This window comes from Canis aureus, chromosome 22 (assembly GCF_053574225.1).
Source record: "Canis aureus isolate CA01 chromosome 22, VMU_Caureus_v.1.0, whole genome shotgun sequence".
Taxonomy (NCBI): domain Eukaryota; kingdom Metazoa; phylum Chordata; class Mammalia; order Carnivora; family Canidae; genus Canis; species Canis aureus.
In genome coordinates this window covers 18,047,907-18,074,231 of record NC_135632.1, presented here as the reverse complement: position 1 = coordinate 18,074,231, position 26,325 = coordinate 18,047,907, and the positions used below count along the sequence as shown (strand labels likewise).

At 47.9% G+C, this 26,325-nt stretch overlaps 1 protein-coding gene across 4 annotated transcripts in view; it reads left to right on the top strand.

The window, feature by feature from the left end:
* The first annotated feature begins 16,442 nt into the window (after nucleotides 1–16,442).
* Nucleotides 16,443–26,325, top strand: part of MRAS (muscle RAS oncogene homolog) — a 57,851-nt gene continuing 47,968 nt past the window's right edge. The window contains exon 1 of one of the 4 annotated variants that reach the window (XM_077864987.1): nucleotides 16,443–16,597. The gene's annotated coding sequence lies outside the window, so the exon portion shown is untranslated. Of the gene's footprint in view, nucleotides 16,598–18,321; nucleotides 18,468–18,766; nucleotides 18,898–26,325 lie in introns of those variants that run through there. The other 3 variants (XM_077864988.1, XM_077864985.1, XM_077864986.1) reach the window with 3 other exon arrangements.

Here is a 26,325-nt window from a genome sequence, read left to right as displayed (position 1 = left end):
TTGCCAAGTTAAACCACAGAACAAACTTGAGGCAACCACATGTCTTTACACCCTGACTTTATACCTGTTGTCCTGTGCAATTATTTATAGCAGCCCTTTTTGCTCTCAAAAGTGTACAGTTTGGGCAATATGGAGCCTCCTCAATTTTTCCCAAATGGATCACCCCCGCTTTTGACATCTTGATTTAATGAAAGTTCAATCTTTCACATATTTTATGATATCCATCAGTGACTGGATTGTGTTGCCCAAAAGTCCTCCCCTAGGGAAGGTGCTTTGTTTGTTTTTCTTTGTTTAATGCAAAAACTTCTAACATCAGGGGTTGCTGCTGTGTTATGGTGTCTGAAAGACTGAAAAAACAAACAAAAATAATTCTTTCCCTTGCAAGTTATGTTTATTGCCACAAGATGATGGTTTACTCAAGGGAAACCCTTCTGTGATCCAAATTGGATGCCAGGAGCATTTTCTTTATTTAAACACTTAGAATTGTGTCGTGACTGTGTGAAACAAGAATGAGCTTACGTACTTTAAGAGCAAATCACAAAACCAAATAGCTTCCAGTTTTTTATGTTAGCTGATAAGAATGTATACATATTGACACCTCTCTGCTTCCAGATCTTACGGTTTCTTTTTCCATAAATACTAGCATGTCCCTACTGTGACTGGCTCTGAGGAAGGCACCTAGGAGTAGTCGAACCAGGAGCATTAGAATCTCACAGACGTGGTTTGGGTCCTTGGACCTACCAGCCACCAGCTGTGTGAGCTCAGGTACACTACTTCATCTTCCTCAGACTCAGTTTCCCAGTCTTTAAAATGGGGAGTATAGCAACTACGTTTCAGGAATGTTGTGGACAGAGACAATGTCTTCCAAATTTTCTTGATAATCAGGCCATTTTTGCTGCCATGTTGAGGTGTCATCCTCTCTTCACAGCTTAGGCTGGGAGGCAGCTTCCTGGCACGGTTCACCGTGGCCACCCCCAGCACTGGCAGCCAGATGGAGCCATTTGATTAGTTTTCCTCAATCAGGGTGGCATTGATAAGCATTGCCACTGAACCCCCCCCACACACACACACACACACACACTCTGCCCCCATCTGAGAACTCAGCGTTACCAGGATGGCTTTAATGACCAGAGATGTTTTTAATTTGATGAAAGTTGTCAGTTTTTATTCCTTTTTTTTTTTTTTTTAAGAGTATTTATTTGAGAGAGAGAGAGATAGCAAGAGAGTGCATAAGCCGGAGGTAGGGGCAAAGGAGAGGGAGAAGCAGACTCCCCACTGAGCAGGGAACCCAATATGGGGTTTCATCCTAGGACCCCAAGATCATGATCCGAGCCAAAGGCAGACACTTAACCTACTGAGCCACAAATGCTCAGTTTTTATTCTCTGTTTACTGCTTTTTTTTTTTTTTTTTTTTTTTTTTGCCCTGCTTAAGAAATCTTTTTCTAAGGATTTCCTACCCCCAGGTCATGAAGGTTTATTTTCTCCTAGGAATTATTTAAAAAGTTATAATGAAAGGACTTATTAAAAATTTACACTTAGACCTTGATCCATTTCAAATTCATTTTTTAACTGAAATTTTTGTTAAGCTAATTGTAGGTCCATGTAGTTGTAAGAATAACATGGAATCCTTTGTACATTTTGCCCAGTTTCCCCCTATGGTAACATTTTGCAAAACTATAGTATAATGATCACAACCAGGATATTAACATTGATACAATCTACCTGTCTTAATCAGATTTCCTGAGTTTTAGTTGTACACCTGTGTGTGTGTATCTATATATATCACCTGTGTAGATTCATGTATCCATGACCATAGTTAGGATCCTAAACACAAGGATCCTCTATATTGCCCTTTATAGCTATACCCACCTCTCTCTGGTATCTCTCTTAACTTCAGACAACCTCTATCTTGTCCCCCATTTCTAAAATTTTGTCACTTAAAAAATGATATATAGATCATATCATATAGCATGTAACTTTTAGGATTGGCTTTTCTTAACCCAGCATAATTGGAGAATCATCTAAGTTGTTGTATATACCAATATTTTGTTCCTTGTTATTGCTGCATATTTCATTCATAGGTGTATTATAGTCTGCTTCTAATTAACTTTTTTATGGGATGGGAGGTGGCTGTCAAATTTCTTTTTTTTTTTTTTTTCCATATGGATTTCTGGTTATGCAAGTACCATTTGTTGAAAAAAACTTTGCTTTACTCCACTGTGTTGTTTTGGCATGTTTGGCAAATATCAATTGATTATCAGTTGAGTTTCTTTCTGGACTCCCTAGTCTATCCCACTGATTTATTTATCTATCCTTATGCTGTTACTTCTCTGTCTTGATTACTGATGTAATCAAGTTATGGACTGAATGTTTGTGTCCCTTCAAAATTCATATGTTGTAACCCTAATCCTAATGAGATGATATTTGGAGGTGAGGTCTTTGGGAGATAATTAGGTCACAAGGGCAAAGTCCTTGTGAATGGAATTAGTGCCCTTATAAGAACAGGCCAGAGAGCTAGCTATCTTTCTTTCTCTCTTTCTGCCATGTGCTATCCTAAAATTTGTATGGAACCACAAAAAGCCCAGATATAGCCAAAGCAATTTTGAAAAAGAACAGAGCTAAGGACATCATGCTTCCTGATTTCACATTATATTACAAAGTGATAGTAACTAAAACAGTGTGGTATTGGCATAAACACAGACACACAGATCAAAAGAACAAAATAAAGAGCTCAGAAGTAAACTCATGCATATACAGTCAATTTATGACAAAAGAGCCAAGAATATACACTGGTAAAAAGGATAGTCTCTTCAATAAATTGTGTTGGGAAAACTGAACAGCCACATGCAAAAGAATGAAACTTGACCACTCTCTTACACCATGCACAAAAATTAACTCAAAATGGGTTAAAGAATGTAAGACCTGAAATCATAAACCTCCTAGAAAAAAAACATAAGCAGTAAGCAATTTTTTTTAAATTTGACACCAAAAGCAAAAGCAACAAAAGCAAAAATAAATAAATGGAATGACATTGTGATGAAAAGCTTCTGCACAGCAAAGGAAACTATCTGAATGGGAGTAATGAAAAAAGCAACCTACTGAAAATATTTGCAAATCCTGTATCTGATAAGGAGTTAATATCCAAAATATATAAAGGACTCCTACAGCTCAATAGCAAAAACCAATCCAATTTAAAAAATTGACAGGGGATCTAAATAGGTATTTTTCTTTTTCAAAGAAGACATACAGATAGCTAACAGGTACATAAAAAGATGCTCAACATCATTAATCATCAGAGGTATACAAATCAACATCACAATGAGATATCACCTCATACCTGTTTGAAATGGCTATTATCAAAAAGACAAGAAATAATAAGTGTTGGTGAGGATGTGGAGAAGAGGGGACCCTTGTGTGCTCTTGGTAGGAATGAAATTGGTGGAGCTGCCATGGAAAACAGTATGGAGGTATCTCAAAAAATTACAAATAAAACTTATAAACTTGTTTTGTGAGGCCAGCATTACCTTGATTCCAAAACCAGATAAAGACCCCACCAAAAAAGAGAATTATAGACCAATATCCCTGATGAACACAGATGCAAAAATTCTCACCAAGATACTAGCCAATAGGATCCCACAATACATTAAGAGGATTATTCATCATGACCAAGTGGGATTTATCCCCGGGATGCAAGGCTGGTTCAACACTTATAAAACAATCAACGTGATAGATCACATCAACAAGAGAAAAAACAAGAACCACATGATCCTCTCAATAGATGCAGAGAAAGCATTCGACAAAATACAGCATCCATTCTGATTAAAACTCTTCAAAGTGTACAGATAGAGGGAACATTCCTCAATATCTTAAAAGCCATTTATGAAAAGCCCACAGTGAATATCATTCTCAATGGGGGAAAACTGAGAGCCTTTCCCCTAAGATCAGGAACACAACAGGGATGTCCACTCTCACCACTGCTATTCAACATAGTACTAGAAGTCCTAGCCTCAGCAATCAGGCAACAAAAAGAAATAAAAGGCATTCAAATTGGCAAAGAAGAAGTCAAACTCTCCCTCTTCACAGATGACATGATACTGTATATAGAAAACCCAAAAGACTCCACCCCAAGATTGCTAGAACTCATGCAGCAATTCGACAATGTGCCAGGATACAAAATCAATGCCCAGAAATCAGTAGCATTTCTATACACTAACAATGAGACTGAAGAAAGAAATTAAGGTGTCAATCCCATTTACAATTGCACCCAAAAGCTTAAGATACTTAGGAATAAATCTAACCAAAGAGGTAAAGGATCTATACCCTAAAGATTACAGAACACTTCTGAAAGAAATTGAGGAAGACACAAAGAGATGGAAAAATATTCCATGCTCATGGATTGGCAGAATTAATATTGTGAAAATGTCAATGCTACCGAGGGCAATTTACACATTCAATGCAATCTCTATCAAAATACCATGGACTTTCTTCACAGAGTTGGAACAAATAATCCTATGGTTTGTATGGAATCAGAAAAGACCCCAAATAGCCAGAGAAATACTGAAAAAGAAAACCAGAGCCAGGGGCATCACAATGCTGGATTTCAAGTTGTACTACAAAGCTGTGATCATCAAGATGGTGTGGTACTGGCACAAAACCAAACACATAGATCAATGGAACAGAATAGAGAACCCAGAAATGGGCCCTCAACTGTATGGTCAACTAATATTTGACAAAGCAGGAAAGACTATCCACTGGAAAAAGGACAGTTTCTTCAAAAAATGTTGTTGGGAAAATTGGACAGCCACATGCAGAAGAACGAAACTAAACCATTCTCTTACACCATACACAAAGATAAACTCAAAATGGTTGAAATGTAAGATAAGAATCCATCAAATTCCTAGAGGAGAACACAGGCAACAAACTTTTTGGCCACAGTAACTTCTTGCAAGATACATCTATGAAGGAAGGCAAGGGAAACAAAAGCAAAAATGAACTCTTGGGACTTCATCAAGATAAAAAGCTTCTGCACAACAAAAGAAACAGTGAACAAAACTAAAAGCCTACAGAATGGGAGAAGGTATTTGCAAAAGACATATCAGATAAAGGGCTAGTATCCAAGATCTATAAAGAACTTATCAAACTCAACACCCAAGAAACAAAAAATCCAATTATGAAATGGATAGAAGACATGAACAGAAATTTCTCCAAAGGAGACATACACATGGCCAACAAGAACATGAGAAAATGCTCTGCATCACTTGACATCAGGGAAATACAAATCAAAACCACAATGAGATACCACCTCACACCAGTGAGAATGGGGAAAATTAACAAGGCAGGAAACAACAAATGTTGGAGAGGATGTGGTGAAGGGGGAACCCTCCTGCACTGTTGGTGGGAATGTGAACTGGTACAGCCACTCTGGAAAACTGTGTGGAGGTTCCTCAAAGAGTTAAAGATAGAGCTACCCTATGACCCACCAAATGCACTACGGAGTATTTACCCCAAAGATACAGGTGTAGTGAAATGCCGGGACACCTGCACCCCAATGTTTATAGCAGCTATGTCCACAATAGCCAAACTGTGGAAGGAGCCACGATGCCCTTTGACAGAAGACAGAAGAATGGATAAAGAAGATGTGGTCTATATATACAATGGAATATTAGCCACCAGAAAGGATAAATGCCCACCGTTTGCTCCAACGTGGATAGAACTGGAGGGTATTATGCTCAGTGAAATAAGTCAATCAGAGGAGGACAATCATCATATGGTTTCACTCATACATGAAATATAAGAAATAGTGAAAGGGACTATAAGGAAAAGGAGGGGAACTGAGTGGGAAAAATTAGAGAAGGAGACAAACCATGAGAGACTCCTAAGTAGGAAATAAACAAAGGGTTGCAGAAGGGGAGATGGGGGGGATGGGGTAACTGGGTGATGAGCACTGAGGAGGGCACTTGATGGACTGAGCACTGGGTGTTTTATGATATGTTGGCAAATTGAACTTAAATACAAATGAAAAAATAAAATAAAATTACCATATGAATCAGCAATTCCACTTCTGGGTATTTATCTAAAGAAAACAAAAACACAAACTTGAAAAAAAGATATCTGTACTCCCATATTCTTTGTAGCATTATTTACAATAGCCAGGATTATGGAAACCAACCGGAATGTCCATTGATGGATGAATGGATAAATACTGTGCTATATATAAGCAATGGGATGTTATTCAACCATTAAAAAGCATGAAATCTTGCCATTTGTGACAACATGAATGGACCTCAAGGGCATTATGCTAAATGAAAAAGTCAAAGACAAATACTGTACGAGCCCTCTTATATGTGGAATTGAAAACAAAACAAAACAACCAAACAAAAAACAAGCTTGTAGATACAAAGAACAGATTGATGGTTGCCAGAGACCAGAAATGGAAGATTGGAGAAAGAGGTGAAGAGGGTCAAAGTTGAAAAGAAAAAGAAGAAAAAGAGGCCAGAGAGATAGCTAGCTCTCTTTCTGCCATGTGAGGACACATGGAAACATCAGCAGTCTGCAACCAGAAACACCGTTGCCTGAACCTGTCCATGCTGGCATCACGACCTCTGACTTCCAGCCTCCAGAACTATGAGAAATAAATTTATGTTGTTGATAAGCCACCCAGTTTGTAGTATTTTGTTATAGCAGCCCAGGCTAAGACATAGTAAGTCTTAAAATTGGGTCGTCTCGTGGATGGAACTGGAGGGTATTATGCTAAGTGAAATAAGTCAGTTGGAGGCCTCATTTGAGGAATATAAAAATTAATGAAAGGGAATAAAGGGAAAGGAGAGAAAATGAGTTAAAATATCAGTGAGGGTGACAAAACATGAGAGACACCTAACTCTGGGAAACAAACAAGGGGTAGTGGAAAGGGAGGTGGGCGGGGGGTTGGGGTGACTAGGTGATGGGCACTGAGGGGGGCACTTGGCGGGATGAGCACTGGGTGTTATGCTATATGTTGGCAAATTGAACTCCAATAAAAAAGAAATTTAAAAAAATTTTAAAAATAAATAAAAACAGTGACTTGTGCTGACAAAATTAAAAAATAGAAAATAAATAAATAAAAACTAAAAAATTTTTTAAAAATTGGGTCATCTTGAGTCCTCCTCTGACTTTGTTTTTCTGTTCGAAATTGCTTTGGCCATTTTTATACAAATCTTAAAATGTCTGTTAGTATCTTTTAAACAATCCTGTTGGAAATTTGATTAGGATTGCATTAAATCTAAAGATTAACTTGAGGAGAATAGACATCTTAATGATATTGAGTCTTCCAGTTGTGAATATGGTATCTTTCCATTTTTTACTCTTTAAAAAAAAAGGCTTTATTTGAGAGAGAGCATGTGCGAGCTCAGTGGGGAAGGGGTAGAGGAGGAGGGAAAGGAAGAATGCCAAGTGGACTCTGTGCTGCATGGAGTCCCATGCAGGGTTCGATCTCAGGACCTTGAGATCATGACTTGATTGGAAACCAAAGGTCAGACACTCAACCAGCCGAGCCACCCAGGCACCCCTCCATTTATTTACTCTTTCATTTTAGCAATGTTTATAGTTGTTGGAAGTTATTTGCACTTCATGTTTATTAATGCTATTATTAGAAATTACTTTTATGTTTTTACTTCATTTCCAATTATGTGCTACTGGTTCATAGAAACACACTGGATTTTGTGGGGCGCCTGGCTGGCTCAGTCAGCAGAGCATGTGACCAACCCTTGATCTCAGGGTTGTAAGTTTCAGCCCCACGTTGGATGTAGAGATTACTTAAAAATATAATCTTAAAAAAAGAAAGAAAGAGAGAGAGACAGAGAGAGAGAGAAAGAAGAAAGAGAGAAAGAGAAAGAAAGAAAAAAGAAAGAAAGAAAAAAGAAAAGAAAGAAAGAAAGAAAGAAAGAAAGAAAGAAAGAAAGAAAGAAAGAAAGAAAGAAAGAAAGAAAGAAAGAAAGAAGGAGAGAGATACACTGGGTCTTGTGCGTTGACTGTATCCTGAGACCTCGCTAACTTTACCTATTAGTTCTAGTAGTTTTTTGTTGATTGTTGATTTGTTGATTTTGTTGAAAACAAGCTAGTGAGCCACAAAATGAAAGCAGCCTACCTCTGAGTCCACCAACCTGTGTTGGAGTCTTGCATTTTTTTTCACGTTGTAGCGGTCACTGGGGGTCCCATCAAACTGCTGATCTGTATTGTGAGTCTCCTGTAGACCAGACTGTCTCAACTACTTCCTAGTGACTCTTACCACAGAGACCAGTTTCCCCTCATGAGCAGGACTAACGAGCCCTGCGCTGCCCACCACTCAGGCTTATCCAGAGGACAAAGGAGGTAACAAGGAGACATGCGCACAGTAGTCGGATCCCAGGTTCCTGTGGGCAGCATTCCTCCAAGGCTACCCATTTTGCAAGCAGAAGCACCGACTGCCCTTATTCAACTTCTTTTCAGGAATGTTTACACAGTGAACAACCTTGAAAGATAGAGATAGCATCTCCTTCTTTTTTATATTTTTTAAAGATTTTATTTATTTATTCATGAGAGACAGAGAGAGAGAGAGAGGGAGAGAGAGAGAGAGGGAGAGAGGCAGAGACACAGGCAGAAGGAGAAGCAGGCCCCATGCAGGGAGCCCAACGTGGGACTGGATCCAGGTCCCGGGTCTCCAGGATCACACCCTGGGCTGAAGGCGGCGCTAAACCGCTGGGCCACCCAGGATGCCCTAGCATCTTCTAAAACAAAAGGCGGGTGCGCTTACAGACTTGGAAGATGGAGGTCGTGTCTCCCTCTACAGTAAGCAGACTCACTCTCCAATGTGAAAGCTTGGTTTCAAAAAAAAAGCTTGGTTTCCCGAAGCTCGGAGTTCTTCTTAACACAACCCCCTGCACGAGCAAAGAGGTCTGTGTTGTCCTCTGGGAATCAAGGTTCAGGAATCCTGTGCAAAAATGCAAATACCCTGATGACTGCTATTGCTGTGTGTAATAACCTATCCTTCACTTCTGACCCAGGAGTTTCATGTTTTCTGCCAGTTTCCATACAACTTTGAAAAAGATCACTTGTTAGTTTGCAAGTAGGATAAAAATCTCAGACCTTCATAGTTCCTGATACCTCCCAAGAGGTAATGAGCTTTGGCCCTTGATTGTTTGGGCTCTCCTGGGTGACTAGAGAGCAGGACTTCTTTCCCATCTAACTTCTCATTAGAACAGAACTCCTTGCCCATCTTTTCTGGGCAGACAAAAGAAGCTCTTGAGGCAGATCTGGATCTCAGTCAGCCACACGGATCTCATTACTAAAGACTCTGCTCCCCGGAAGATTCCTGAATGACTGCCCCAGGCATCTGAAGGCTTAATGCTTAATGGCCTCCTGGGTTCTCTAAACTTTGCTAAGATGTGTGCATATTTTGAAATGCTACATACAATATCCATATTTGTTTTAGTGTAAAAATAATGTTTTAAAATTCTAACCATCAAAGAATTAAAACTTTTCTGTCCTGTTTATCAGCAGGGGTAATGTTAATTGAATTTCAGAGAATGGGGCTAAATAAAAATGAGCAAATCCTGCATTTGCATTTCAGGTTCAAAATCCAGGCAATTTTTGTTTCTCTAACTGGGTATTACAGTATTTCAAATACTAAGACTAACGAACACATGTGGCTCCAAAGGACGATCATTTCTCCACTGTTTGACCAGCTGGGGTTGGGTGATTAAGGAGGAGAGATGCTCAGGATGCTGGTCTCAGCCTCCTAAATGCAGAATGTCATCTCCTGTAGAGAGGCTAGGCCATGCCCGGTTGTTCATGTGGCAGGGAATGGCTCTCATCCCAGCTCTGCTTCTTCTCAGCTCCAGAAACTGTTCATCAAAGGGTTTCCTCATGAAGGAAGATGCTTAAAGATTATGTTTGAGAGGCACCTGGGTGGCTCAGTCTGCTGAGCATCCTACTCGGTTTCAGCTCAGGTCATGATCTCAGGGTCCGCAGATCAAGGCTCGATCCAGGCTCTGGGGTCAACAGGGAGTCTGCTTGAGATTCCCTCTCTCCCTCTGCCCCTCCTCCCACCCACATGTGCACTCTCTATCTGTCGGTCTCTCTTTTTTTTTCTTCACAATCTGTCTCTCTCTCTTAAATAAATAAATAATAAATAAATCTTTTTAAAAATTCTGTTTTATGCGGTTTTCAGCAGTTCACTTTGATGTGCCTGAATATAATTTTCTCTGTGCTTACCCTCTTTGGAATTCACCAAGCTCCTTGAATCTATGAATTTCATGTCTTTCACCAGCTTGAAAATGTTTTGCTGTTACCTCTCTGACTACTGCTTCTGTCCCATTCTCTTTCTCCTCTCCCTCTGGGACTCCAGTGATATGAAGTTTAGACATTTGTATATGAAATGTCTATCTTCTATGCTATTATCTCTTTTTCTCTCGGTCTTTTTTCCTGTGCTTTTGTTTAATGTATTTTCAAATTTGTCTTCAAGTCCAGTAATCCTGTATTCAGCTGTGTTCAACCTGCTATTAAACTCATCCAATGAGTTCTTGACTTCTGGTAATAGAGTTTATAAGTTCTAGAGTGTGTATTTTATTTCTATTTTATTTTTTGTAGATTCCACATATCTGGTGACATTTCCTTTCCTTTTATCTATTTTACCTACCTCGTCTTCTAGTTTATTCAACATATTAATCTAAGTGAGAATATTTTAGATTTTCAAAGCCTAACACACATGCAATGATACATAAAGTGTGCTAATTGTGAATGCACAGTTTGGTGAATTTTCACATTTGTGTATATCCATGTAACTAACCATCACCCACATAAAGATACACAATATTTCTGGAATTTCTTTCCATTGTAGAAGAAAGGGCATCACTCCCCTCCCCCAAGAGATAAACACTATTTTTACTTCTTTCACCATAAATTGGTTTTACTATTTACTGGACTTCATATACGTTGTCTCTTCTATCTGGCTCCTTTCACTTAATATAATGTCTGTGAGATTCATTCACATTGCTTTTGTATCAGTACATCATTCTTATTTATTATAATATGTAATTTCATTGTATGAATAGACCACAATATATATATTCATTCTTTAGTTGATAAACATTTGTGTTGTCTCCACTTTCAGACCATTATGACTAAAGCTGCTTATAAATATTCTTATATATGTTTTTTGGTGAACATAGCTGCTCTTTTCTCTTAAGTATGTACTTGGAAGTAGAAATGTTGAATCAGAAGGTAGATGTATATTTAGCTTTAGTAAGTTCTACTAAACATCTTTTCAAAAATGATTGTGCCAATTATCAACCTATTGCTGCTCCATCCTTATTACCTGTCCTGTGATAATGAAGCTGAACCCTGTAAACATTTCTCTTCTGCCATCTGGCTCATAGTTAAGCTAGTACTCATAGAGAGTACTAGCAGCCACCATAGGAGAAAGTGGCTTCTCTTCCTGTTTCCTGCAGAACATGGTTCCTACACATGTGGCAGCCAGAAACACAAAGTAGATCCCCATTGATAGCCTCCTCCAATACCACAGAGCTCAGGTCTTGAATGCATCATTCTTGTGGGAAGTTTTCCAGCAAATTCCAAAGTGCAACACCTTTCCATGGATGGCATCCCTCAGTACCCAAGAGAAATGCTTTCCAGTGCATTCTATCTGCATGGAACTTCATCAAACTATATCATCCAGTGAGTCATGGCTACACTGTCTCCAACAAGGTATGGACCTCAGCCTGGCAGTAGAAGGTAAGGAGGGACCTCATACAGGTTTGCTCTTTCCTTGGGTATTCTGCTTCAGCCCCAGAGGCTACTCCTTATATCTGCTAAAACTATATTCCTTAGAATTCTCTTTTTCCTCTTAGTACGCAGTCCCCTTTTATACTTAATAATTCTTTACATTAAGATTTCCTTATCCAAATTGCTGTGTGTTTTCTGTATCCTAGTGAACCCTGGCTGATACATGGATATGCCATTTGACATCTCCACCACCAATGTATGAGAGTTCCCGTGCTTCTACAATGCATTATTTTAGAGTCCTATCTACTAACTCCAACACCTGAATGATCCATGTATCTGCTTCTATTGCCTATTTTTGCTCTTGCTTGTCAGTTATCATGTCCCACCTCTTTACCTGATTATTTTTTACTATATGCAGACATTGTATGTTAGAGCCATAGATATAATGATATAATTTGCTACACAGAATGTTCCTTCTTTCCTCCAGTAAGCAGATGGCCATAAGGGATGATTGCCTCAGTCTGGCGAAGGGTTAAGCTGAATCGAGGCTGGATTTCAGTTTTTGCAAAACAGTCTATCTCTGTTTACCCCCTTTCCTCACATGTGGATTTTGTTGGAGAACCTTGCAGACCTCTGTACCCTTAGGCATGAAAGACTGTAGAGATTTAGTTCTGCTCTTCAGAGGTTCCTAATCCAACTATCTAGATTCTGTCCCCTTGTAGATTCAAAATCTGGCAAATGTCTTGAGGTAGGAGCTGGCCTTGTATTTGAGGCAGGCCCTTTACTCTTGGAGAGACTTTGTTTTCTAAGTGCAGTAAGACTGGGGAAGATTTCACTCTGCTTTTTAGATGTACACTCAGACCCAGAACTCAGCAAACGTCCTGTGGAGAAAATGGGTTGTGTTTTTAAAGCCTCATGTTCCCATTTTTCATTCTAGTACCATGTAGCCACTAATAGCTTTACTGATTTCTCTTTCCTCCATTAGAGATCTTTCTTTTGGCAAAGCTTGATTGTTAGGCAGTACCCCCAACTGGCAAATGTTCAGGGAGAGGAGTGGGGGGACAGCTGGAGAGACTCACCTCATCTTGTTGCGGTGGGAGCATTGACCTGCCACAACCTACTAGAAGAGGAAATCTAGGTTTTCGAAACTCAAAACTCTTCTTTTCAAACTTCTATCTGTAGCTTGTGTTTCAAAATCTTAGATTTGACTTTTCTTTCTTGACAAATTTCTGCTGTAATGTTACTAACTTGAGGCTCTGAATGTCAAAATATCTGCGTTCAATGTTCTTCAAACTGTAGGTCATAACCCATTAATGGGGCATGAAATCAGTTTAATAGCTCTTGATAACATTTTTAGATGAAACAGAATAGAATAGATCAGAGTGTATCACATACAGTGAAGATAAGTATTGTTTTGTGAAACTTTTGTTTCACTTGTGTGTGCATGTGTTTGGTTTTCAAGGTGAAACCTATTCATTTCTATGGGTTGCAGCCAAAAATGTTTAAAAGCCACTGTTAGTTTAAACAGAGGAAGAGCAAAGGGAGAGAAAAACAAATGATCAGAAACAAAAGTATCCATTGAGTATGGACAACTTTTTGGAGACATTTGGCCATGACTGGGAAATGGGCTGATTGAAAGCTGCTCTTCAGTCCCCAGCAAACAAGAGGGAATCCACATGAGGGAGAAACCACAAGCATCAGAGAAGAAAATCCTGTGAGGCTTGGCTCCTCATGGGGCTGGGGCAGCTGGGGATCTGCGGAGGGTGTAGCAGGGAGAGCCGAAGATGAGAGATGACTGAATTTGGACTGGTACAAGCCATGAAAACCCTGAGACAAGACTGTGCCATTCTTGGTGCCATATCATAGTTAGCCCAGCCAATAAAAGACTGCACTTGGCCCAGAAGAAAGGTCAACTGAGGCTCTTCTGCTAACCTATGGTGGGTGCTTCAGAGTTAGCAAACGATCTAAGTCTAGCCACAGACCTGAGGAGACTAGTATCCTTTTCACCTTCTCCCTGCTTTCTCAACACCAAACACAAACACAACTGACCAGCCCATTGAGGCCAACAGACAGGGGAAAGAGTATGGGCTCTGTGGTCTGAAGCCCTTGCCTTTAAGTCTACTGGCTGGAGGGGATTGGGTTTGTGTCTCTTCATGTCTAAAACAGGGCAGGTAAGATCTGCACAGGTCATTGGGAGATGTGCAGACTCATCATCATGCCCACGTCTGGCACAGTGAATGTTCAGGAGCTCAGAGCTGCTTTTACCCCCAGGGACCACACTGGGACAGGTAGTTCTGGAGGAACGCTGTGCCACAATGACTGGGCTGGTTTCTGGCCACTGAACCCCCAGGCACCAGTTTGGGTCTATTCTGAGGTATAGCACTCAGCAAGCCTTGGGGCAGAGAGGCCAGCACAGGACAGGGCAGTGGATGTGGAACATTTGCTGTGTCTCTGAGCCAGAAGGTTCTCTAGGTCGGCCCAGCAACTCTCGTCTTTGCCCTGTTGCAAGAGCTGGCTCCTGGCCTTGTGGCTGGCCTTGGACTTCAGGGCCCGAAACTTGGGCCTGAGCCCAGTCTGGGTTTTTAGCCAGGAGTCGTTTGGGCCAGGAGTCTGGCCTTCTGTCGTGCTGTGAACACACCTGGTCAGCCACGTGGATCTGCATCTCCGTCATACCTCAGCATATAAAGATTTGTCTCTCTCTTCTCAGCCTGAGTGTTACTTGTTCCTCAAGCCCTGGCTCAACCATCACCTCTCACAGAAAGCCCGCCCTGGGCATGCGTGCCCTCCCCACATTGGGTTAGGTGCCCTTCCTCTGGGCACACACATGCCTCTCTCTTCCATACCATTTGCCCTCTGCGGGCACTCTGCGTTTGCTTGGAGGTGGGTCCCTGCCACCGCAGCTGGCACACAGTAGGTGCTCTGAAGGTGTTTACTCAATGAAAGAATTATCTAACTCTGGCCCCACTTTCCTGTCCAGTGCCTCTGTTTGCCAGCAACTGAGCCATGCTTTATTTCAGGGAGTAGAGGAGGCAGCCCAAATGGGACAGGTGCCCTGTTGTAAGCCACGACCTACATTAGAGAATCCCAGGTACCTGCATGTGGTTCCTAGTTGTTTAAGTGCCATTTCTGCAGAGATGGATTTTTAAAGACTTGTGTATGAAAGTGGTATAAAGATGAATCTTTGATCTTGTGCAGGCGCTGTCTCAGCTCAAGCTGAGGGCAACCCCGCTAACGCCCCGTGCCATTTAGGGCCGGGAGAGGATGTTTCTTGACAGAGGGAGCCCAGGAGGGGCCAAGAGACAACCAGGATACACAGACCTCCCAAGGCCTGTGGTAAATGGAAGAAAGTGGCAAGACCCAGCCAATCACAATGAGCATCTGTCTGTCCCAAGCCCCTTCCTCAGCCAGTTCTTTTACCCCCTACCCAGGTTAGATCCTTGATAGCTCTGAATGCACTCCCCCTTGACACGAGGACTCTTGTGGTCTACTTCAGAGCAACAAGTGGAAGTGGAGGGACACCAAATGGCTGTACGGGTACCTGGGATGACAATCAAAACTTGCATGGGATTGGCAGCCCCAGCACAGCACGAAGGACTCGTAGTAAGCTCCCCCTAGGCTTGGGGTAGAAGGTGAAGCTCTCAAAATGACAAGGGGATGAGTTCCCTGGCTGTGTAAAATGGTTCCAAGTCATCACCAAGGTCCGGCCACCAAAAAAGTCCTCAAAACTGACACCAGTTATCAAAATTACAGTGAAATACCACTTCAGTCTCATTAGGGTGGCTATAATAAAAAAGATAGTGAGTATTGGGGAAGATGTGGAGACCTTGGTGGTCTCTCCCACATCGTTGGTGGGAATGTGGTGTAGTTGCTCTGGAAAACAGTTGGGGGCTTCCGCAAAATGTCAAACACAGCTAAACCTATATGGCCCACAACCCTACTGGTACTTCAGTTCTGCTCCCGGATATGTCACCAAGAGAAGTGAAAAACATGTTCATACAAAGAGTTGTACACGAATGTTCACAGGAGCATTATTCATACCAGCCAAAACGTACAAACAGCCCAACTGTCCACCATCTGAAATGGAGAAACAACATGTGGTGTATACATCCATTGGAATATTATTTGGTCACGAAAAGGAATGAGGTGCTGCTTCACACTGCAACACGGATGAACTTTGAAAAGATGCTAAGTGAAAGAAGCTGGTCACAAAGCACCACATGTGGTATGATTCCATTTATATGAAATGTCCTGAATAGGCAGATCCATAGAGCCAGGAAGCAGATGAGTGGTTTCCAGCGACTGGGGGGGGGGGGGGGGGGGGGATGGGGAATGGGGAGTGAATGCAAATGGGTAAGGTATTTTGGTAGGGGGGGGAGGGATGGAAATGTTCTGGAATTAAAAATCGTGGTGGTCCCCACAACTTTGCGAATATACTAAAAACCAGGTAACTGTACACCTTTAAAGGCTGGTTTTATGGCATATGAATTATATTTCCACTTTTTTTTAATAAGGAAAAAATGTCAACCGATCGAAAGGAGTTCGGAGAACTGAAAACAATGAGATGGAGCGCGGGGGTCGGCCGTGTCCGTCGCATCCATCTGACCGGACTTTGGGCCGGGGAGCGGCGCGCCAGGAGGGCCCGGGGCCAGAGACGCGGGGCCAGGATCTGGGAAGAAGCAGGACGCCCGGGATTCGGGGCGGACGCAGTCGAGGTGGCGGCCCCGGGTCGCTAAGGACTGCGGAGGCGTCGGCGGGCTCAGAACTTGCCGAGCCGAGCGGAGACTCCAAGGCTGGGGCACCCGGGCTCTCGGAGAGGCCCCGCGCTCTGCCCTCCAGCGCCCCGGACCTGGGGTCTGAGCCCGTAAGTGCGCGGGGGCGCGGGGCCCCTCGGAGCCGGCGGGGAGGGGTCGGGGGCCGGGAGTCGGCGCGGGTGGCGGGGACCGAGCGGGCGCGGGGCGGGGGGCGCGCAGGGGGGGCCCTCGGAGCCGGCCGGGGGGTGTCGGGGACCGGGAGTCGGCGCGGGTGGCGGGGACGGAGCGGGCGCGGGGCGGGGGGCGCGCGGGGGGAGCCCCCTCGGAGCCGGCCGGGGGGGGGTCGGGGGCCGGGAGTCGGCGCGGGTGGCGGGGACCGAGCGGGCCCGGGTGCGTGCGGGGGGGGAGGGCGGCGGGGTCGCGGGGGCTCCTCGGAGCCGGCGGGGGGGGTGTCGGCGCGGGTGGCGGGGACCGAGCGGGCGCGGGGCGGGGGGCGCGCGGGGGGAGCCCCCTCGGAGCCGGCCGGGGGGGGGTCGGGGGCCGGGAGTCGGCGCGGGTGGCGGGGACGGAGCGGGCGCGGGGCGGGGGGCGCGCGGGGGGGGCCCCCTCGGAGCCGGCCGGGGGGGGGGGGTCGGGGGCCGGGAGTCGGCGCGGGTGGCGGGGACCGAGCGGGCCCGGGTGCGTGCGGGGGGGGAGGGCGGCGGGGTCGCGGGGGCTCCTCGGAGCCAGCGGGGGGGGTGTCGGCGCGGGTGGTGGGGACCGAGCGGGCGCGGGGCGGGGGGCGCGCGGGGGGGGGCCCCCTCGGAGCCGGCCGGGGGGGGGGTCGGGGGCCGGGAGTCGGCGCGGGTGGCGGGGACGGAGCGGGCGCGGGGCGGGGGGCGCCCCCTCGGAGCCGGCCGGGGGGGGGGTCGGGGGCCGGGAGTCGGCGCGGGTGGCGGGGACCGAGCGGGCCCGGGTGCGTGCGGGGGGGGAGGGCGGCGGGGTCGCGGGGGCTCCTCGGAGCCGGCGGGGGGGGTGTCGGCGCGGGTGGTGGGGACCGAGCGGGCGCGGGGCGGGGGGCGCGCGGGGGGGGGCCCCCTCGGAGCCGGCCGGGGGGGGGGTCGGGGGCCGGGAGTCGGCGCGGGTGGCGGGGACGGAGCGGGCGCGGGGCGGGGGGCGCGCGGGGGGGGCCCCCTCGGAGCCGGCCGGGGGGGGGGTCGGGGGCCGGGAGTCGGCGCGGGTGGCGGGGACCGAGCGGGCCCGGGTGCGTGCGGGGGGGGAGGGCGGCGGGGTCGCGGGGGCTCCTCGGAGCCGGCGGGGGGGGTGTCGGCGCGGGTGGTGGGGACCGAGCGGGCGCGGGGCGGGGGGCGCGCGGGGGGGGGCCCCCTCGGAGCCGGCCGGGGGGGGGGTCGGGGGCCGGGAGTCGGCGCGGGTGGCGGGGACCGAGCGGGCCCGGGTGCGTGCGGGGGGGGAGGGCGGCGGGGTCGCGGGGGCTCCTTGGAGCCGGCGGGGGGGGTGTCGGCGCGGGTGGCGGGGACCGAGCGGGCGCGGGGCGGGGGGCGCGCGCGGGGGGCCCCCTCGGAGCCGGCCGGGGGTGTTCGGGGGCCGGGAGTCTGCGCGGGTGGCGGGGACCGAGCGGGCCCGGGTGCGCGCGGGGGGGCGGCGGGGTCGCGGCGCCCCCCCCCCCGCGAGCGCCCGCCCCCGCCCCCGCCCCCGCCCCCGCCGCCCGCCGCCCGCCGCCCGCCGCGCAGCTCTATTTTTAGCCGGCGCTGTTGCAATATAAGGAATGCGCGGCGCGCCAGGCGCTCGGGGCGCGCGCGGGCTGCGCGGTCGCTTTAAGGAGGCGCCGGGGCGGGGACGGGCCGGAGCGGCCGGAGGGCCCGCGGGCCGGGATCCGCCAGTCCGGCCGCAGCGGGGCCGGCGGGCGCGGCGCTGCCTCGTCTGCCGCGCGGCCATGCAGCAGGCGGCCTGAGGCCGGAGCCGCCCGGGGTGCGGCGCGCGGTGAGTGGTCGCGGCCGCCGGGGGGGCCGCGCTTTGTTCCGCGCGGGAGGTGTGGCCGCCCCGCGCCGAGTGCGCCCCGGGCCCCGCGGGGAGTGGCTTCTGCCGGCGCCGCGGCCCGGGCGGAGCGTGGGGGGTCGAGGGAGCCCGACACCGGGGAGCCCCCGGCGGAGGCCCGTCCGCCCGGAGCCCCGCTCGCGGAGCCGCCCTGGGTTTGTCGGCCGCGGGGCGAGGACCGGCGGGCTGGGGCGGCGGGGAGGGGGCCCTCTGTCTCCCCCGTTTCTCTAAAATGGCGCTCACGTGGGCAGGGACCCGCCGGGGGTGTCGTCAAATTGATCTCCGAGTACGAAGCAGCCTGCGGCTCCGGCTCCGCGCGCCGCGGGGCCCGGTCATCCATCGGCCGCGGGGCAGTGCCCGGGCCTGCGAGGGCGAGGTGAGCCCCGGGAACGCGCGACGGGGTCGGGCGGGGCGAGCTGGGGTCGGGCGGCCGGTGTGGAAGCGCACGGAAGGGCCCCGAGGAGGCGACGCCTGGCGGGGGCGGGGGCGGGGGCGGGGGCGGGGGCGCCCACTGACACTCCGTGGCTGGAGCTGAGGTCCGTGCCGGCCGCGGGGAAAGCCGAGTCCGGAGGGAGAGACCGGGGCCACCTCATCGGGCCCTGACCTCGGAGCTCCGGGATTCCCCTGCCTCCTCCCCGGAGCCTCCTTGGGCTAAATGGTTCTTGCGTGTCCGAGGCACGCGCACTCCGTCCTGGACCTGACCGGAGAGAACGACTGACAAGGCTCAGAGCCCAGTCCTCGGAAGACTGATAAGGGGGGATCTGACTCGAAAACCCTATAGCCCCACCGAAATAGTAGCGGCTCGCAGGGCTCGCACAGACCAGGCACTTGACCGGAGCGAGCTTGCTCATCATTTGGCAAGACTCTCCCAGATGCTTTATTGTAATCCCCACCTGCAGATGGGATGCTGCGGCTAGGAAGTGTCGGTCACTTGCCCAAGGTCTACCTAGAGACCGGGTGGCTGTCCAGGCCTCTCTTCTGAGGGCCTGGCTGTCCCTGTCTGGAGGGCTCCGGGTACAGCCTGTGTGGCAAGCTGTTGCACTGTTGACAAGCACGGGTTGGTTGGAGCGTGGGGTGCTGAGCTGTTGGTATTAATAACCGACACGTGTCAGGGGCTTTGCAGTGAACAAAGCGCTTCTCCGAAGCGGTTCTTAGAGTTTCTCCTTCTCTTCCCAGGGAAGAAACTTGAGCTAGCTAACATTTTATAAATCTCCTAATTTCCTGTAAATTGCAAGTCCCTGCTGACTAGGCCTGAAAATGTTTCGGGCCATGGTTTTCAACCCTGGGTCTGTTCTCACTCCCGGCAGCCAGTTAGTTCCTCGGTCTGTGGTTTATGGTGTAGTTTGTACTTTCTCTGCCAGGTCAGGAGGTATTGGGCTTTGATGCTCTGGGGTTTTCAAGGCTGCAGGGGCTGCCAGTTTCTCTTAGATGCGAGTGGTGTTGAGTAAGCCGGGTGCTCTAGTAGAACTGCCCACCCCCCACCCCTGGCCTCAACATTTCTTCATGTAGAAAAGGGTCAGAGCCCCCTGCTGAACCCCAGTGAGGCAGGAGACAGTCTTCTAGGGCTGCCTGCTTTGCTCTCAAAAAAGGCAGTTTGCATTTTCCCCTACTCATGTTTTCGCCTACAGAAGACATTCTTGCAGCAGGTATAACTTTTATTTTATTATTAGCTCTAACCATAGGTATTTCACACTTTGAGTTGATCTGAGCTGCTTCTAAAGTGACAGATCTCTGGGGGTGGTTCTTGAGTTTGAGTGATCACCTGGAGCCAAGGAGGACTACCAAATGTGATGAACTGAGCCAGCTCCTGGGGTGACTGATCCTCACCTCAGTCAGATTTGCATGGGGACCAGCCTGCTGGATCAAGTGAGTTCTCAGGGAAGCGTGACCTCTGCTTTATATTTCACATGTGAGTAATGAGTTCTACCAATGAAATGCCCCCACACGGAGTGTTCTTCCCTGCAAGTGATTGAAAACATACCTACTCATGAGCGTTGTATAGTTTGTAAAACCATACATAACGTGAACTAACTGGGAATATGTTCTTGCGCCAAGCTGGAATATTCTCAAGCATCAAGAGTTACAGAGGTTCTGAACCTCAAGGCAGGCATCCAGCCATCTAAGATGTACAGATGTACAGTTACCTTTGTGTGGGAATGGGAAAAAGGGAGGAGCTGAATGACTCCCTGGGCCCTGGGGCATCTAGCAAGTATCTGTTATCTAGAGGCTGAGCAGAGAATTCAGGGTCCTAGAGAAATTTTGTTGGTGGACTCTGAGGCCCTGCCAACCTTCCTAGTCTTGGGTGTCACCACTGGGCCTTGTGGTGCTGGACCAGAGGGGTTGCCTTTGGCTGCAAAGAACAAAACCCAAGGAATAGCACATTAAGCAGAGTTTAGGTCTTCCAAAGATGCCGAAGATGTGAAGTTGCTCTACACAGAGATGAGATACTAGTGGCACTTCCAGCAAGCCCTTGCGTGGGAAAGGCAGCCAAGAAAGCTGAGGGTCTGCTGACCAGAGCAATGGTTTTTACCTTATTGGGTCACAGCCTCTTTAGTATGCCAGTGAGAAGCCCAGGAAAAGTTGCTTGGGTGTACAGAGTGGGGCATACAATTCAGGGGATTCATGGATCTCTGAAAACAAGCCCTGGATTCCAGGTTAGGTCCCCTGGTCTAAGCCATGTTGTGTCCCTGCTCTTTACCAAGGACCTACTCTGTGGCTCTGCCCTCCCTGCCAGATTATGGCACTTGGGATGGCAGAGTCAGGGGTCAGGAGTGAAAATGAGAGGGCCAGTTGCTGGTGCATGTTTCAGACAACAGAGCTGACCTTGTCGAGGCTGAGGTGACAGCCGTGTTGTACCCCTCAGTGCCTACACTCTGGTGCTTATCTCCAGTCTCCTGGGCGATGTTTCCACTGCATGTGATGAGGTTGGTCTCACCTGCTCCCAGAGACTCCACCCCCCGCCCCCGCAGCCCCCCCCCCCACCGCAGCCCCCCACTGAGCACCAGGTTAGCATAATCCAAGGCAGCTTTCTGCATTTATCCCTCTTGTAGGGTTCTTGAAGTAGCAGTGTGTATTTAACTTTTTAATGTCCCTCTCATTGACCTTTAGTATTTATGGAAGCTTTTCAAAGTGGGGTGTGCTGATGGCCAGAGGCCAAATGGCAATATAGGTCATTGCTGGTTGCTGAAGTGACATCAGAGGGGTTTTCATCTCCAGAACTTGGCATCTGGCCACCTAGATGGATAAAACACCGCGATGTGATTTACGTCTGGGTTGTGATGCTAATGAGATTTGGGACTGCACCGAGGGTGGATGAGGATGGATTTGGCTCTGCAGCAGTGTGGTGGTAGGATGAGGAGAGGATGGAGAGTTGGGGGCTCTGCCCCCTCGTCCTGGTCCTCTGTGACTAACTAGAGGGCCTTGGGCACATCCCATGCTACAAGGGCCCAGGCACCATCTGTGACTTCTCTCCTTGCCCTCAGGGTTGTCATGGGATTAGATGAAATACACAGATGAGAACATGCTTGGGAGACCAGAAAGGGCCATAAGTATTAAGAGCATCATCAATATTCAAGCAACCTCAGACAACAGAATCATAGATCCAGAAGGGGCCCCTGGAGCATAGTAGTAGATTCAGATCCCGTAGAGCACATTTCTCAGAGTGATCAGGGAGAGGATTTTAGGTGGGGCACATACGACATCATTTCATCTTAATATACTTGTTTACGTATGTTATAAAACTACAGACATCCAATCAAACTCAATTTTTGAAAATGGATATTTTGTTCAAATTAAGCTTAGAGAAAGATTTTAAGTTAAAGTTAAGTTAAAGATTTTAGGTTAAAAAGTATGGTGGAGAGCACATGGCTCTTGATCTCAGGGTTGTGAGTTGAAGCCCCATGTTGGGTATAAAGATTACTGAAAAAAAAAGGTAAATAGTGTGATTTTTTTAAAGGTTTTATTTTTATTTTTTTTTTACTTTTTAAAAAAATATTTTATTTATTTATTCGTGAGAGACACAGAGACACAGGCAGAGGGAGAAGAAGGCTCCATGCAGGGAGCCGGATGTAGGACTTGATCCGGGGACTCCAGGATCACACCCTGGGCTGAAGGCAGATGCTCAACTGCTGAGCCACCCTGGTGTCCCTAAAGGTTTTAGACAGAGAGAGAGAGAGAGGCAGAGACCAGAGGCAAAGGGAAAAGCAACCTCCATGTAGGGAGCCCGCCCGATGTGAGACTCGATCCTGGGACTCCAGGATCATGCCCTGAGCTCAAGGCAAATGCTCAGCCGCTGAGCCACCCAGGCATCCCAAAAGTATGGTGATTTTAAGGTAAAGATTAAGCCAGTAATAGTTCAGTAGTAAACAAATACAGTCCAAATGGGAAGGTGACCCGTTGAATAAAGGCTGGGAGACTTTGAATAGGGGAGTGGTTCCCTTACAGTCCCTCCCCTACTCCCTTGGCTTCTGCTGCACCCCTCTAGGGATAGGGAGCTTGCTGCCCCCAAATCCATCCATTTTTCCATTTGGGGATTCTTGTCCTTGTTGAGTTCTTTCTTACCTCCCCACTCCATTCCCCTCCCTCCTTCCTTCTCCCCTCACTCCCCTCCTCGTCCCCTCTCTCCTTTCCTCCCCACTCTCCCCTCTCCGTTCCTCCTTCCCTTCCTCCCTTCAACAAAGACTTGTGGGCTGGCCCCAGGCTAGACACTATATTAGCCACATCTAGGCCTCACAACAGTTGCCATTAGCCTTTTACATGTGTGGAAACTGAGGCTCAGGGAGATCGAATAGGCCACTTCCAGTCAAAGCCCGAGAAAAGCAGAGCCCAGGAGTCTGACCAAGGTCCATCTGGTCCCCAAGCACATGCTCCTTCTGTTACACTGAGCTGCTCCCAGAACTGGATGACCAAAAATGACACATCTCATGTTTCCTAGTGCTCATGGGGCTGTGCCCCTCAGGTGTCTGTTCCCACAAGATCAGTGCTGCAGCGGAGCAAAGCCCTCATGAGGAAAGGAGACCATGCAGCCTCTGCTAGAGGATATGATGAGGCAGCTGAAGCCACCAAGGCACAGAAGGAGCTGGTCGGTGCAGAGAGGCAGAGAGCCTGGGTGGCAGTGGTTTTCCCTGACTCCCATTAATCTTATAGTCAGCTGTGAACCCCTAAATAATTTGGGCAATTGGTTTATTTTTTAATTTTGGAAAATGAAAAAATTAAAATATAAAGGATCATACAACAAGCACCACGTGCCCGTACCCAAAAGGAACAGATGTGGCTATTTAGCCTACACTCAATCCATCGCATGGTAGGTCAGGACTTCAGCTGTGTCCCTGGTCCTTAGGCCTGGCTGGTTTGGGCCTGTCCTCCCCCCTGAGGCGAGCTTCTGAGCCTGGGTCCTGGGTTTTCTCCTACGGGCTCTTTCAGCCTCCTGTCCCCTATGAATTCAGCAGGTGCCACCTGGTTGGTTGCCCATAGCTAGGGAGAACCCACCTGGGAGGGGGCTTTTGGACTTCACCCTTATCAAAAAAGTGGATCTGCTCTCGGAAGCACCTGCTGGATCACTGCAGGGTCAGCCAGGCTGCAGAGCACACCTGCCCCAAGCGAGCACCGTTTAAATGGCAGACATGTATATTCAGAAAAGAGAGAGAAAAAAACCATGATTTTCTTTTTATAATTAGATGACAGTGATTCACTAAGCAGCTCATTTTAAACACAAAACTTAGCAAAATCCTTTTTCTATTCCAAAGTGTAGAACTCCTTTAAAGCACAATGTGGTACCTTTCCAATCCCTGGCTTCCCCACTGCGGCCGCTGCCACAGGAGAGCGCTGGTACCCAGGTTTGGACCCTGCTCTGCAGGGCCAAGGAAGGAGGGAGGGGCAGCTGTTTGCACCCTTCTCCCTTCCACCCACCCCCTGACTCTGGAGCTGGAGCCTGAGCCTGAGCCTGCCTCCCCTCTCCAAGCTTACGCCTGGGTGAGAACATTTAGCAGAGGAGTGTTTTTGAAAGCCAGGCCGAAGAGATTCAGAAACTTCCAGGAAAGCCTTCCACCCCCATACAGATTCCATTTGTGGGGAGTCACAGTGGCGAGGGAATGAACTAATTTCATGAGAGAACATGGGAACCTGAGGTGGTCCCCAAGTCCTCTTTATTAAGTGGTAAGAGTTGCAATATTCGCTATCCCTGAGTGCCCCACAGGGAACAACACTGCCTGCGTCCTGTCCCCGGAGTCTGACGCAGATGCTGCAGGAACCAGCCTGGGAGCCCCAGGACCTCAGAAGCACCTGCTTATTGTGCTTTCTCTTCCAGTAAATGGAATCGGAGACTGCACCAGTGCAGGCAGTTAAACATACTATAAAAACAAATCCTGTTTGATTATACAGAAAGACACATACATGTTACGTCTACAACCCCACTTCTCTCTTTTTTTAATCCAATGATTTGGATTATTTGTAATTAATTCCTCCCTTTATTTCTAACCCTCTTTTTTTCTGGCCCCAGCTTTAACATCACTTACTTAGATGTCTGCAGTATCATTTTGTTTCTCTGTCTCTAGTTTCCCCCCCTGTAAATCCATCTTAAAGTTGGACAAAAAGAAATATCAGAACCAAATCTGAGCATTTTACTCCCGTGCCTGTAGACCCTTAATGAGTAAGGAGAAGGGGCTAGTCCTACCAGATAATAAAATACTGTAAAACTAGAATAAAGTAGTGTAGCCCTGGCACAGGAATAGATAGGTCAATGAAACAGAATAGAGCACCTCCCCTGAAGTCCCTCCTCCCCCCCAAAATCCCTCTTTATTTTAAATGAGACCCAGTTTCAAAAGAAAAGTTCTGGTTTCATAAGAATCTGCTGCATATACTATGTGTTAGGCTGCCCTACTATGCCAGATACCAGACTATACCCGAGTACCCAAATAGTGAAAATGTTTGTGGGCGTCATATGGAGCTGTGTGGTAGTGGCTGGAGGGGTGGTTAAGATGGGCCCATCCACCCCATAGAAACTAATCATTTGGGGGGAGGAGAGTTTTTGGGGACAGGTTCTTGCTTCTCCAAAGCAGCATATATTCATTTCAAAAGCAAATTAATTTTAATTTCATTTAGGTTTTTTATTTTTTATCCTTTAGAGTTTCAACATACCTTCTTGAAAATTCCCCATTATAGATAACCCACACATTCACCCACCCCTTTGTATTTGAATTCCCCTGGAAATGTAGGGCCCAGAGGAAGAGAGTGAAGCAAGCCCATCTCTCTTGGCCAGGACCATTCTGTCGCAAGTCGGCTCAGCAGCCCAGAATAGCCTCTATCATGCTCTTCTGTCAATGACGGCTTTATTGTAAGCAGGGATGATGGAAAAGGGTGGAGCCACTGTCCCAAAGCCTTGGGGGCATATATTAAAAACTAACTGTATGAGATCTGTCTTCTCAGCCATCCCTCCACACCCACATTCCTCAGGTTGAGATTCCTTGGGCAGAGGAGCTGGGAAGGCCTGGTGCTCCAGGAAGCCAGGCCCCAGGTGCCCTGCTGGCCTCCCAGGGAGCTAAGGGCTGCTGGCCTCAGAACCTTCCCACCCACCCCTACTCACTGACCCCTGACCCCACCCGCCTGCAGTGGACAGCGGCCTGAGTCTACTTATCTGGGACTGGGTGGGTGTTTCCTGCATGTTTGAGATTTTACAGAGGAAATAAAAATAAAGAAACAAAGCCTTTGTTTTACTTCTGGACTCAAACTGGGGACGGCTGGAGGGATGGAAAGGGAGAGCTGGAGTAGGTCACTTGGCACTCCAACAAAATAACCATTCTAATGAAGC